This window comes from Pogoniulus pusillus, chromosome 42 (genome assembly GCF_015220805.1).
Source record: "Pogoniulus pusillus isolate bPogPus1 chromosome 42, bPogPus1.pri, whole genome shotgun sequence".
NCBI classification, from domain to species: domain Eukaryota; kingdom Metazoa; phylum Chordata; class Aves; order Piciformes; family Lybiidae; genus Pogoniulus; species Pogoniulus pusillus.
Window position 1 is genome coordinate 4,688,271 of NC_087305.1, and position 9,922 is coordinate 4,698,192.

Below are 9,922 nucleotides of genomic sequence, written 5' to 3' on the forward strand. Positions count from 1 at the left end.
TCACCACGGACCCCCCCCAGCCCAGCCCACCCCTCCCAGCGATGCCCTTCCCAGGGGCAAGGGGGTTGTGAGAGGCACAGAAGGGAGCTGCAGCTCTGGGCTCTGCCCCCAGCCCTGCGTGGGGGGAGTTGGCCTTGCCCTCAGCTGGCAGAGCTGCCAGGAGCACCAAGGCCATCAGGGAGGCTCTGGCCCTGAGGGGATATTCCCAGCCAGCAGCGAGGGGAAGCTCCCTGCAGAGTCAGCAGGGGAGGATGTGCAGAGCTGGAGCTGTTGGCTGGGTCCAGTTCTGTTGCCACTTGGGGCTGTTTGCAGCATGAGGGTTTGGGTTTCCAGCAGACATCAAACCATGTCTGGTCCTTCTCAGCTCTGCTTCTCATGCAGGGGCTTTGGAGGCAAAGGGACTCCCAGGAAAGCAAAGATGTTAGACTCAGGGTGGTAGAAGCTCAGAGTGAGGCTGTGGCTGTCCCCAGCCAAGCCCTGGCTGCCAAGCCTGAGCCTCTCCCACAGATTCCACATCCTCTGTGCCCAGCAGTTTGCATCACCTGAGGCTGGATCAGGGTGGGAGATTCACAGAATCACATCACAGAGTGCCAGGGGCTGGAAGGGACCTCCAAAGCTCAGCCAGGTCCAACCACCCCCTGCCAGAGCAGGAGCACCCAGAGCAGAGCACACAGCAGCACAGACAGGCAGGGGGGGAAGGTCTCCAGAGGGGGAGGCTCCACAGCCTCCCTGGGCAGCCTGTGCCAGGCTTCTGGAACCCTCACAGGGAAAAATTCCTCCTCATGGGTAAATGAAGCTTCCTCTGCCTCAGCTCCCACCAGTGCCCCTTGGCCTGGCACTGGCATCCCCCAGCAGAGCCTGGCTGCAGCCTCCTGCCACTCACCTGCACACACTGAGAACCATTGCTGAGGTCACCTCTCAGCTCCTCTGCTCCCAGCTCCCAGCCCCAGCTCCCTCAGGCTCTGCTCCTCACAGAGCTCTTCCATTCCCTGCAGCATCTCTGGGGCTCTGTGCTGGGCTCTCTCCAGCACTTCTGTGTCCCTCTTCAACTGGGGGGCCCAGAACTGGACACAGCACTGCAGATGTGGCCTCAGCAGGGCAGAGCAGAGGGGCAGGAGAACCTCTCCTGACCTATTCCCCTACAGCCCTTCTGACCCACCCCAGGCTGGCATTGCCCTTCCTGGGCACCAGAGCACATTGCTGGCTCCTGCTCACCCTCCCACCCTCCAGGCAAGCTCTTGGACATGATCTCAAAGCTCTCCTCCAGCCTCAACAGTTCTGTGGTTGCAGGGCAGGGAAGGGGGAAAGGACAGAAGCAGTCCCAGCCACAGGCAGGTTGGCAAAGCCTCTCAGGAGCACCAAGTCCAACCTGCAACCTACTCTGCAAGGCTCACCTTAAAGCACCACATCCAAACCCCCCCAGGCTGGGTGACTCCAGCACCTCCCTGGGCAGCTCATGCCAGTCCCTGACCACTCTCTCCACTAAAAACTTTCTCCTCACGGCCAATCTAAACCTCCCCAGCCTCAGCTTGAGGCCATTCCCCCTTCTTCTGCCTCCAACCACCTGTGAGCAGAGCCCAGCAGCAGCCTCTGCACAACCTCCCTGCAGGGAGCTGCAGGCAGCAATGAGCTCTGCCCTCAGCCTCCTCTTCCTCACACTGCCCATCCCCAGCTCCCTCAGTCGCTCCTCATAAGAGCCTGGAGGAGTCCTTGCTCTCACGGGGGGGGGGGGGGGGGGGGGGGGGGGGTTAAAATCAGGGATCTCAGCTATGGACAAAGCCTCCTGTGTGGTACTTTTCCAGCAGGCAGGGAATGACCCTTCCCAGGCAGCAGCGCAGGGTCCTGCTCGCACCACGCCGGAAAGCAAAGGGATTAGCTCAAGTCCCTCTGCAAACAGAGCTTGGGTGGGGGCCACACAGAGCTCCTCACCACTCCCCTCAGGGGTAAAGGCTTGGGTGAGCTGGGGACAGGCAGCAGCAGAGCTCTGCAGGAGCACTTGGCTCGGTTGGAGATCCTTTCTCACAGGGGGGATGGCAGTGCCCAGGCTTTAGCTTTTTTGGGGGGGTGGGAGATGTGCAGGGGCTGGGGGATGTGCAGGGGGTGGGAGATGTGCAGGGGGTGGTAGATGTGCAGGGGGTGGGGGATGTGCAGGAGGTGGTAGATGTGCAAGGGGTGGGGGATGTGCAAGGGGTGGGGGATGTGCAGGGGGTGGGAGATGTGCAGGGGGTGGGAGATGTGCAGGGGGTGGGGGATGTGCAGGGGGTGGGGGATGTGCAAGGGGTGGGGGATGTGCAGGGGGTGGGAGATGTGCAGGGGGTGGGAGATGTGCAGGGGGTGGTAGATGTGCAAGGGGTGGGAGATGTGCAAGGGGTGGGGGATGTGCAGGGGGTGGGGGATGTGCAGGGGGTGGGAGATGTGCAGGGGGTGGGGGATGTGCAGGGTTTAGAGAGGACAGAGTCAGTCTGGAGTCCACCCAGCTTGAAAAAGAGGAGGCTGAGGGCAGAGCTCATTGCTGTCTGCAGCTCCCTGCAGGGAGGTTGTGCAGAGGCTGCTGCTGGGCTCTGCTCACAGGTGGCTGGAGGCAGAAGAAGGGGGAATGGCCTCAAGCTGAGGCTGGGGAGGTTTAGATTGGCCATGAGGAGAAAGTTTTTGGTGGAGAGAGTGGTCAGGGACTGGCATGAGCTGCCCAGGGAGGTGCTGGAGTCACCCAGCCCGGGGGGGTTGGATGTGGTGCTTGGGGCTGTGCTTTAAGGTGACTCTTGCAGAGCAGGGATCCAGGTTGGACTTGGTGCTCCTGAGGGGCTTTGCCAGCCTGCCTGTGGCTGTGACTCTGTGATCCTGTGAAGAGCTTCCCCTGCAGAAGGACCCTCCAGTGCTTGGCAAACATCACCCCCACGGCTGTGCCACTGGGGCAGGGTGAAGTTCCCTCCCCAGCCTGGCTGCAGGGAAGAACCCAGAGGCTGCAGCTGACTCCAGGTGTTCCCCTGCAGATGTTTCCCCACACAGAGGAACACAGGAACATAGAATAGAACCAGGCAGGGCTGGAAGGGAGCACAAGGAGCAGGCAGTGCCAACCCCTGCCATGCCCAGGGACACCCTACCCTAGAGCAGGCTGCACACAGCCTCAGCCAGCCTGGCCTCAAACACCTCCAGCCATGGGGCCTCAACCACCTCCCTGGGCAGCCCCTGCCAGGCTCTCACCACTCTCCTGCTCAACAACTTCCTCCTCACCTCCAGCCTCACTCTCCCCACCTCCAGCTCTGCTCCATCCCCCCCACTCCTGCCACTCCCTCACAGCCTCAAAAGTCCCTCCCCAGCTTTTCTGTAGCCCCCTTCAGATGCTGGCAGGCCACAAGAAGGTCCCCTGGGAGCCTCCTCTGCTGCAGCCTGCACAGCCCCAACCCTTTCAGCCTGTCCCCATAGCAGAGCTGCTGCAGCCCACCCACACCCTGCTGGCAGCAGCAGCAGGAGCAGCACTCTTTGCTCTCTGTTACCTTCCCCCTGCTCCCAGGTCTCCCCATTCCCAACTTCCCACCCTCTGGGGCACTGTCAGAACCTACAACCAACATTTCCACCCCTTCCTCCTGAGTGGCTTTTCCCTTTGTCTGCTGGGTGTAGCTGAGAGCACAGCAAACCCTCCTCAAACCCTCCTCAAACCCTCCTCATCCTCTGTTTGCGCTGCTGAAAGGAGGAATTACTGAGCCGTTTATTTACCTCCCACACTTCTCTTCCTGCAGAAGGCTTCATCTGCTCTGCAAAGCAGCCCCTGGGGGCAGGGATCCCCGCAGGCTCCTCCTGCCACTTGCTAAGAGCCACCTTGGAAGCAAATCAAAGCACAGAAGATGGCAAACGAAGAGGATTAAGGCACTTGAGGGTTCAGCTGCTCAGTGGCTGGGGCTGGGCTGCCTCTTTGCAGAGCAACAGCGAGGAGCAGCCTCTGGAGGGTTCAGTTCCCTCCAGGCAGTTGAGTTGTGAGGACATCATCGACTCAGAGATTGGTCTGGGTTGGGAGGGACCTCCAGAGGGCATCCAAGCCAACATCCCCTCTGCAGTCAGCAGAGGAAGCCTCAACTCATAGCATCAGAGCATCAGTCAGGGTTGGAAGGGACCAGAGGGCTCAGCCAGCTCCAACCCCCCTGCCATGGGCAGGGACTCCCTACCCTAGGGCAGGCTGCTCAGAGCCCTCAAAATGATCTCAAGTTGCACCAGGGAGAGGTTTAGGTTGGACTTGAGGAACAATTTCTGTCCTGCAAGAGTGGTCAGGGATTGGCACAGGCTGGCCAAGGGGGTGGTGGAGTCCAGTCAGGGATTGGCACAGGCTGCCCAGGGAGGTGGTGGAGTCTGGACAGGGATTGGCACAGGCTGCCCAAGGGGGTGGTGGAGTCCAATCAGGGATTGGCACAGGCTGCCCAAGGGGGTGGAGTCTGGACAGGGATTGGCACAGGCTGCCCAGGGAGGTGGTGGAGTCCAATCAGGGATTGGCACAGGCTGCCCAAGGAGGTGGTGGAGTCCAATCAGGGATTGGCACAGGCTGCCCAAGGGGGTGGTGGAGTCCAATCAGGGATTGGCACAGGCTGCCCAAGGGAAGTGAGCCCAAAAGAGAGGACCTGGATTCCCTCCTCCTCCCCTCTCACACATCTCACACTGGGGGCTCTGTGGTGGCAGTGCCACGAAGGCAGAGCCTGCCCTGGGGATGTGCTGTGGGTAGGGATGTGCTGAACCCCAGAGCCAGAAGGTTCCTGGCCCAAAACTGGCATCAGTTGATGAGGAAGATGCTGAGGGGCCTGGAGCAGCTCTGGCAGGAGCAAAGGCTGAGAGCCTGCAGCAGAGCAGCCCCAGAGGGCATCTGAGCAGTGCCCAGCAAGAGCTGAAGGAGCTGTGGAGGGGGGCAAGAGGCTGGGGCTGGATTCTTTACAGTGCCAGGGCACAAACTGGAAGCCAGAAGGTTCCACCTGAAGATGAGGAGAAACTTGAGGGTGCTGGAGGCTTGGAGCAGGCTGCCCAGAGAGGTTTTGGAGTTCCCTTGTCTGGAGAGCTTCCAACCACCCCCTGGCTACTGTGGGCAAGCTGCTGTGGGTGCCCTGCTGGAGCAGGGGCTGGGGTGGGTTGGCCTGGCTGAGCTATACCCAGCACCATGCTGGGGCTAGGATGCCACCCAGCTCCTGCTGCCAGCCTGCAGCTGCACAGCCCAGTGGCAACCACTTAACCTGTTCTACCAAAGGCTCCCTGGTCCCTCCTGGAAGGCTCCCAGACCTTGTGGCTAAACAGCAATGTTTTTATTCCCCTTTGTGGGCAGCTGAGGCAGACTCAGACTGGAGGTGAAGGTGGGGCCGGAAATAAACCTTCCCCTCCCTGGGCTGCATCTTGGCATCCAAGGTAAACAGGCAGGGAAGTGAAGCTTCAAGAGGGGAAAAGGTGAGAGATTTGCCTCTCTGCTCAGTGCTGCTGGGAGCAGAAACAATATTTGAAGAGAAACAGAGATCAGAATCAGAAGCGGTGAACAAACACAGCCCAGATCCTGGATTAGCCAAAGTGCTGAAATCAGAATGGAAGAGGTTTGGGCTGGGCACAGTCCTGGGCAAGATCTTTATTGATGGTCTGGAGCAGGGGATGGAGTCCAGCAGCAGGCAGTTTGCAGATGGCACCAAGCTAGGAGCAGCTGTGGAGCTGTTGGAGGGGAGCAGAGCCCTGCAGAGGGACCTGGCCAGGCTGCATGGGTGGGCAGAGGCCAAGGGGATGAGACTGGACAAGGCCAAGGGCAGGTTCTGCACTTTGGCCACAACAACCCCAAGCAGCTACAGGCTGGGGGCAGAGTGGCTGAGAGCAGCCAGGCAGAGAGGGCCCTGGGGGTGCTGGCAGAGAGGAGCTGCAGAGGAGGCAGCAGTGCCCAGGTGGGCAGCAGAGCCAATGGCATCCTGGGCTGGCTCAGGAGCAGTGTGGGCAGCAGGACAAGGGAGCTGCTTCTGCCCCTGTGCTCAGCACTGCTCAGGCCACCCCTGCAGTGCTGTGTCCAGTTCTGGGCTCCTCCATTGCAGAGAGATGTTGAGGTGCTGGAAGGTGCCCAGAGCAGGGCAGCAAGGCTGGGGAGGGGCCTGGAGCAGAGCCCTGTGAGGAGAGGCTGAGGGAGCTGGGGGGGTGCAGCCTGCAGCAGAGGAGGCTCAGGGCAGAGCTGATTGCTGCCTGCAGCTGCCTGCAGGGAGGCTGTAGCCAGGTGGGGTTGGGCTCTGCTGCCAGGCAGGCAGGGCCAGAAGAAGAGGCCAGAGGCTGAAGCTGTGTCAGGGCAGGTTGAGGCTGGAGGTGAGGAGGAAGTTGTTGGCAGAGAGAGTGATTGGCACTGGGATGGGCTGCCCAGGGAGGTGGTGCAGTGCCCATGGCTGGAGGTGTTGCAGCCAAGCCTGGCTGGGGCACTGAGTGCCATGGTCTGGTTGGTTGGGCAGGGCTGGGGGCTGGGTTGGGCTGGGTGAGCTTGGAGCTCTCTGCCAGCCTGCTTGGCTCTGTGATTCTATAATCACTCCAACTCCTCCATCTCCTCCCAGCTTTTAAGATGGTTCCCTGGGGAGGAGGAAGGAGCTGCTGGAAGTGCCACCTGTGGGCATGTGAGAGCTGCCAAGAGCTGTGACAGTGATGTCCCCATCTCCCCGAGGGCTGGCTGGCATTTTGCCCTGGGCAGGGCACTCAGTTCTCTGCCTGCACTAATGGTTTCTTTGGAAGCAGTACAGGTGGTTGGGTAAACAGCTCTGGAGCTTGGGAGGTTTTAACTGTCTGGGCACAGAGGAACCAAATGAGGCTCAAGAAGGACAAGAGCAGAGTCCTGCACCTGGGGAGGGAGAATAAACTGCAGCAGCACAGGCTGGGAGGTGACTGCTGGAGAGCAGCCCCAAGCAGAGGGAGCTGGGAGTGAGCATCCCTGGCACAGCAATGTGCCCTGGGTTAGAGGATCAGAGAATGGCTCAGGTTGGAAGGGATCTCAGAGATCATCTAATCCAACCTTGCCTGATCCTATGAGATCCCAGCCTGGGAAGGTGCTGCTGTGCCAGTTTGCAGCTGGCTGGGAGTGTTTTGGTGAGAAGAACTAGATCCCAGGCTGGGAAAGATAAGCAGTGGTGATGCCTACTTCACTCCTAGGCTTGCTGAGGTGGATAAGAACCAGAATGGAAATACAGACAAGACTCTGCCTGGCCTTTGGGCTGCATCTCTCTCTAGATCAGCTCTGTGATTAATCCACCTGCTTCCTAACCCCCCCTGGCCCACCCTCCATGCTACCTTAAACATTAAGGCAAGGTCTTGGGGTCAGGTCGAGGGGGGAATGTGAGAGGATGGTTGAGAGCCCCTGCTGGGGACTCAGGTTTCTGGGAGGGCTGCAGTGTTTCCCTCTTAACCTTTCAGCTTGGATCTTCCTGTCCAGAGCTGTCTATGCCCTGCAAATACCTGCTCCTACCTTGTGCTAAGCTGGGACTGCAAAGCTTCAGCCAACTTCCAGAGCCTCTGAGTCCTGTCTGGGTGATTTCCAAAGTGGGGAGGGGAGGTTGGGGCAGGGAACACCCAAACCATCGCTGCTGGCAAGCCTCAGGCTGAGAGGTTTAGCTGTGGGAACCACAGGAGCCACCTCAGAGCCAGCAAAGGCTTCAGAGTCAAACTCTTCAGTGGCTCCTAGAGGAGTTCAACCCAAAGGCTCCTGGCAAAGCCTTCCCAGAAAGGTTTAGCCTCACAGGAGCCACCTCAGAGCCAGCAAAGGCTTCAGACTCAAAACTCTTCAGTGGCTCCTAGAGGAGTTCAACCCAAAGCCTCCTGGCAAAGATGCCCCAGAGAGGTTTAGCCTCACAGGAGCCACCTCAGAGCCAGCAAAGGCTTCAGATTCAAAACTCTTCAGTGGCTCCTAGAGGAGTTCAAGCCAAAGGCTCCTGGCAAAGCCTTCCCAGAAAGGTTTTCTTCCTCCAGCCTGACGAGGAAAGGTCTCCTCTGCCTCAGAGGCAGGCGCTGAGCCTGCCAAGTGGCCAAGCAACACTAGAAGGCAGCATCCCTCCAGAGATCAGCCTGCCCAGCTGCCACCAGCCAGAGCCAGACATCCTCCTGCTGCTGCTCAGCCCCTGAAAGGACCAACAAAACGCTGCCCCCACCCCTAAAAAAATGATCTCTATCTCAGAGTGTTTTATTTCCTTGAGCTCCAGTGACACAACTGTAGCAGCATTGCACCAGGCAGCTCCTGCAGCCTTAAAGGGACACCTAAGGCAACATTCAAGTCCAAGGCAGGCAAACAGACACCCCTCCAGCCCCCCCAAAGACAAAAAACAACAACCAATAAAAAATTCACACCCCCCCAAAAAAAAACAAACCTGCAAACCAAAGTTGCTCACTCCCTACACCACCTCCCACCCCCCCAAACACTCTCTGTGCTTTGCTTGCAGACAAAGCAGCTTCAAACACAGCAGGCTCCCAGCAAAGCCTCCATGGGCAGACCGAGGAGGGGTGGGGAAGGGCTGGGAGGGGGAGGGAGGGCTGGGAGAGAAGGCAAAAGGAAGGAGGGGAAGGGCTGGGGAGGGAGGCAAAGGAAGGAGGGGAAGGGATGGGGAGGAAGGCAAAGGAAGGAGGGGAAGGGCTGGGGAGGGAGGCAAAGGAAGGAGGGGAAGGGCTGGGGAGGGAGGCAAAGGAAGGAGGGGAAGGGCTGGGGGAGGAAGGCAAAGGAAGGAGGGGAAGGGCTGGGGGAGGAAGGCAAAGGGAGGAGGGGAAGGGCTGGGGGAGGAAGGCAAAGGGAGGAGGGGAAGGGCTGGGGGAGGAAGGCAAAGGGAGGAGGGGAAGGGATGGGGGAGGGAGGCAAAGGAAGGAGGGGAAGGGATGGGGGAGGGAGGCAAAGGGAGGAGGGGAAGGGCTGGGGAGGAAGGCAAAGGAAGGAGGGGAAGGGCTGGGGGAGGAAGGCAAAGGAAGGAGGGGAAGGGCTGAGGGAGGCAAAGGGAGGAGGGGAAGGGTGTGTGTGTGGGGGGGATTTCTGCTCCTCAGGACAGAGCTCAGCAGCATCTCACTGCCAGGCATGGTTCTAGGTTGGGTTCTGTGCCCCTCAGGATTGCTCAGCAGCATCTCACTGCCAGGCATGGCTGGGAGGTGGCTTTGGTTCTGCGAGGAAGACCTTCCCTGCCTGCTGCTACTTTGGTGCTGCCAGGGGTTGAGCCTTGTGACTCAGGAGCTGAATCATGAAGAGAAGCTCTGAGCCCTCCACAGAGCAGAGCAACTCTGTGCAACCTCCTCTTTGCCTTCCCCTCTTCCCCAGGCTCTGGAGAGCTGCAGGAGCAGAGCTTTGGCTGGAGGAGAAGAGAGGCTGCAGCTGCTCTGCTGTCCCACCCCACACCAGGGTACCTTCACCAAAACAAACCCAAGGACCACTCCAGTTGCCAGGAGCCAAACACCAAGAACTGAGGTTCCCTTTTCCCCCCACAAAGTGACCAGATCTATTTTGGGGGGTGCTGCACTCTCCCCAAGTGCTTCCCTTCTCCCCTGACCCCACCTCAAGGGGCTACCCCAAGTACCTTACCCACCCAGACCATTTTGGGGAGGTAAATGCTGTGCAAAGCCAAAGTGTCAGTGGGGTCTGTGCCTCCTTTACACAGGAGGGAAGAATTCAGCCCTTTATGGGCAGCTGCAGCATCTCCCAGTGCAAAAACCACCTCCAAGCTAAAGAGCTGCACAGGGAAAGAAAGGATAAACTTTATCCACCTGGTTCCTATTCCTGGCTGGAAAAGGGAAAAGTTCTGAGGAGATTTTTGCTTTTTGGCTGTGAAAATGGATTAAATAAACACACACACACACAAAAACAACCCAACCCCAACCCCAAACCCCACAAATAAAGCAGAAAACAAAATCAAACCCCAAGCCTCCCCCCCCCAGGGCTAGGCTGGAGTCACCTAAAGCCTTCTGGTGAGGACTCAGTTAC

The 9,922-nt window shown here is 59.1% G+C and overlaps 1 protein-coding gene across 1 annotated transcript in view; it reads right to left on the minus strand.

Annotated features, from left to right (window-relative positions):
• SNRPG (small nuclear ribonucleoprotein polypeptide G) overlaps positions 1 to 9,922 on the minus strand; it is a 322,953-nt gene that overhangs the window by 305,831 nt on the left and 7,200 nt on the right. The window lies entirely within an intron of this gene.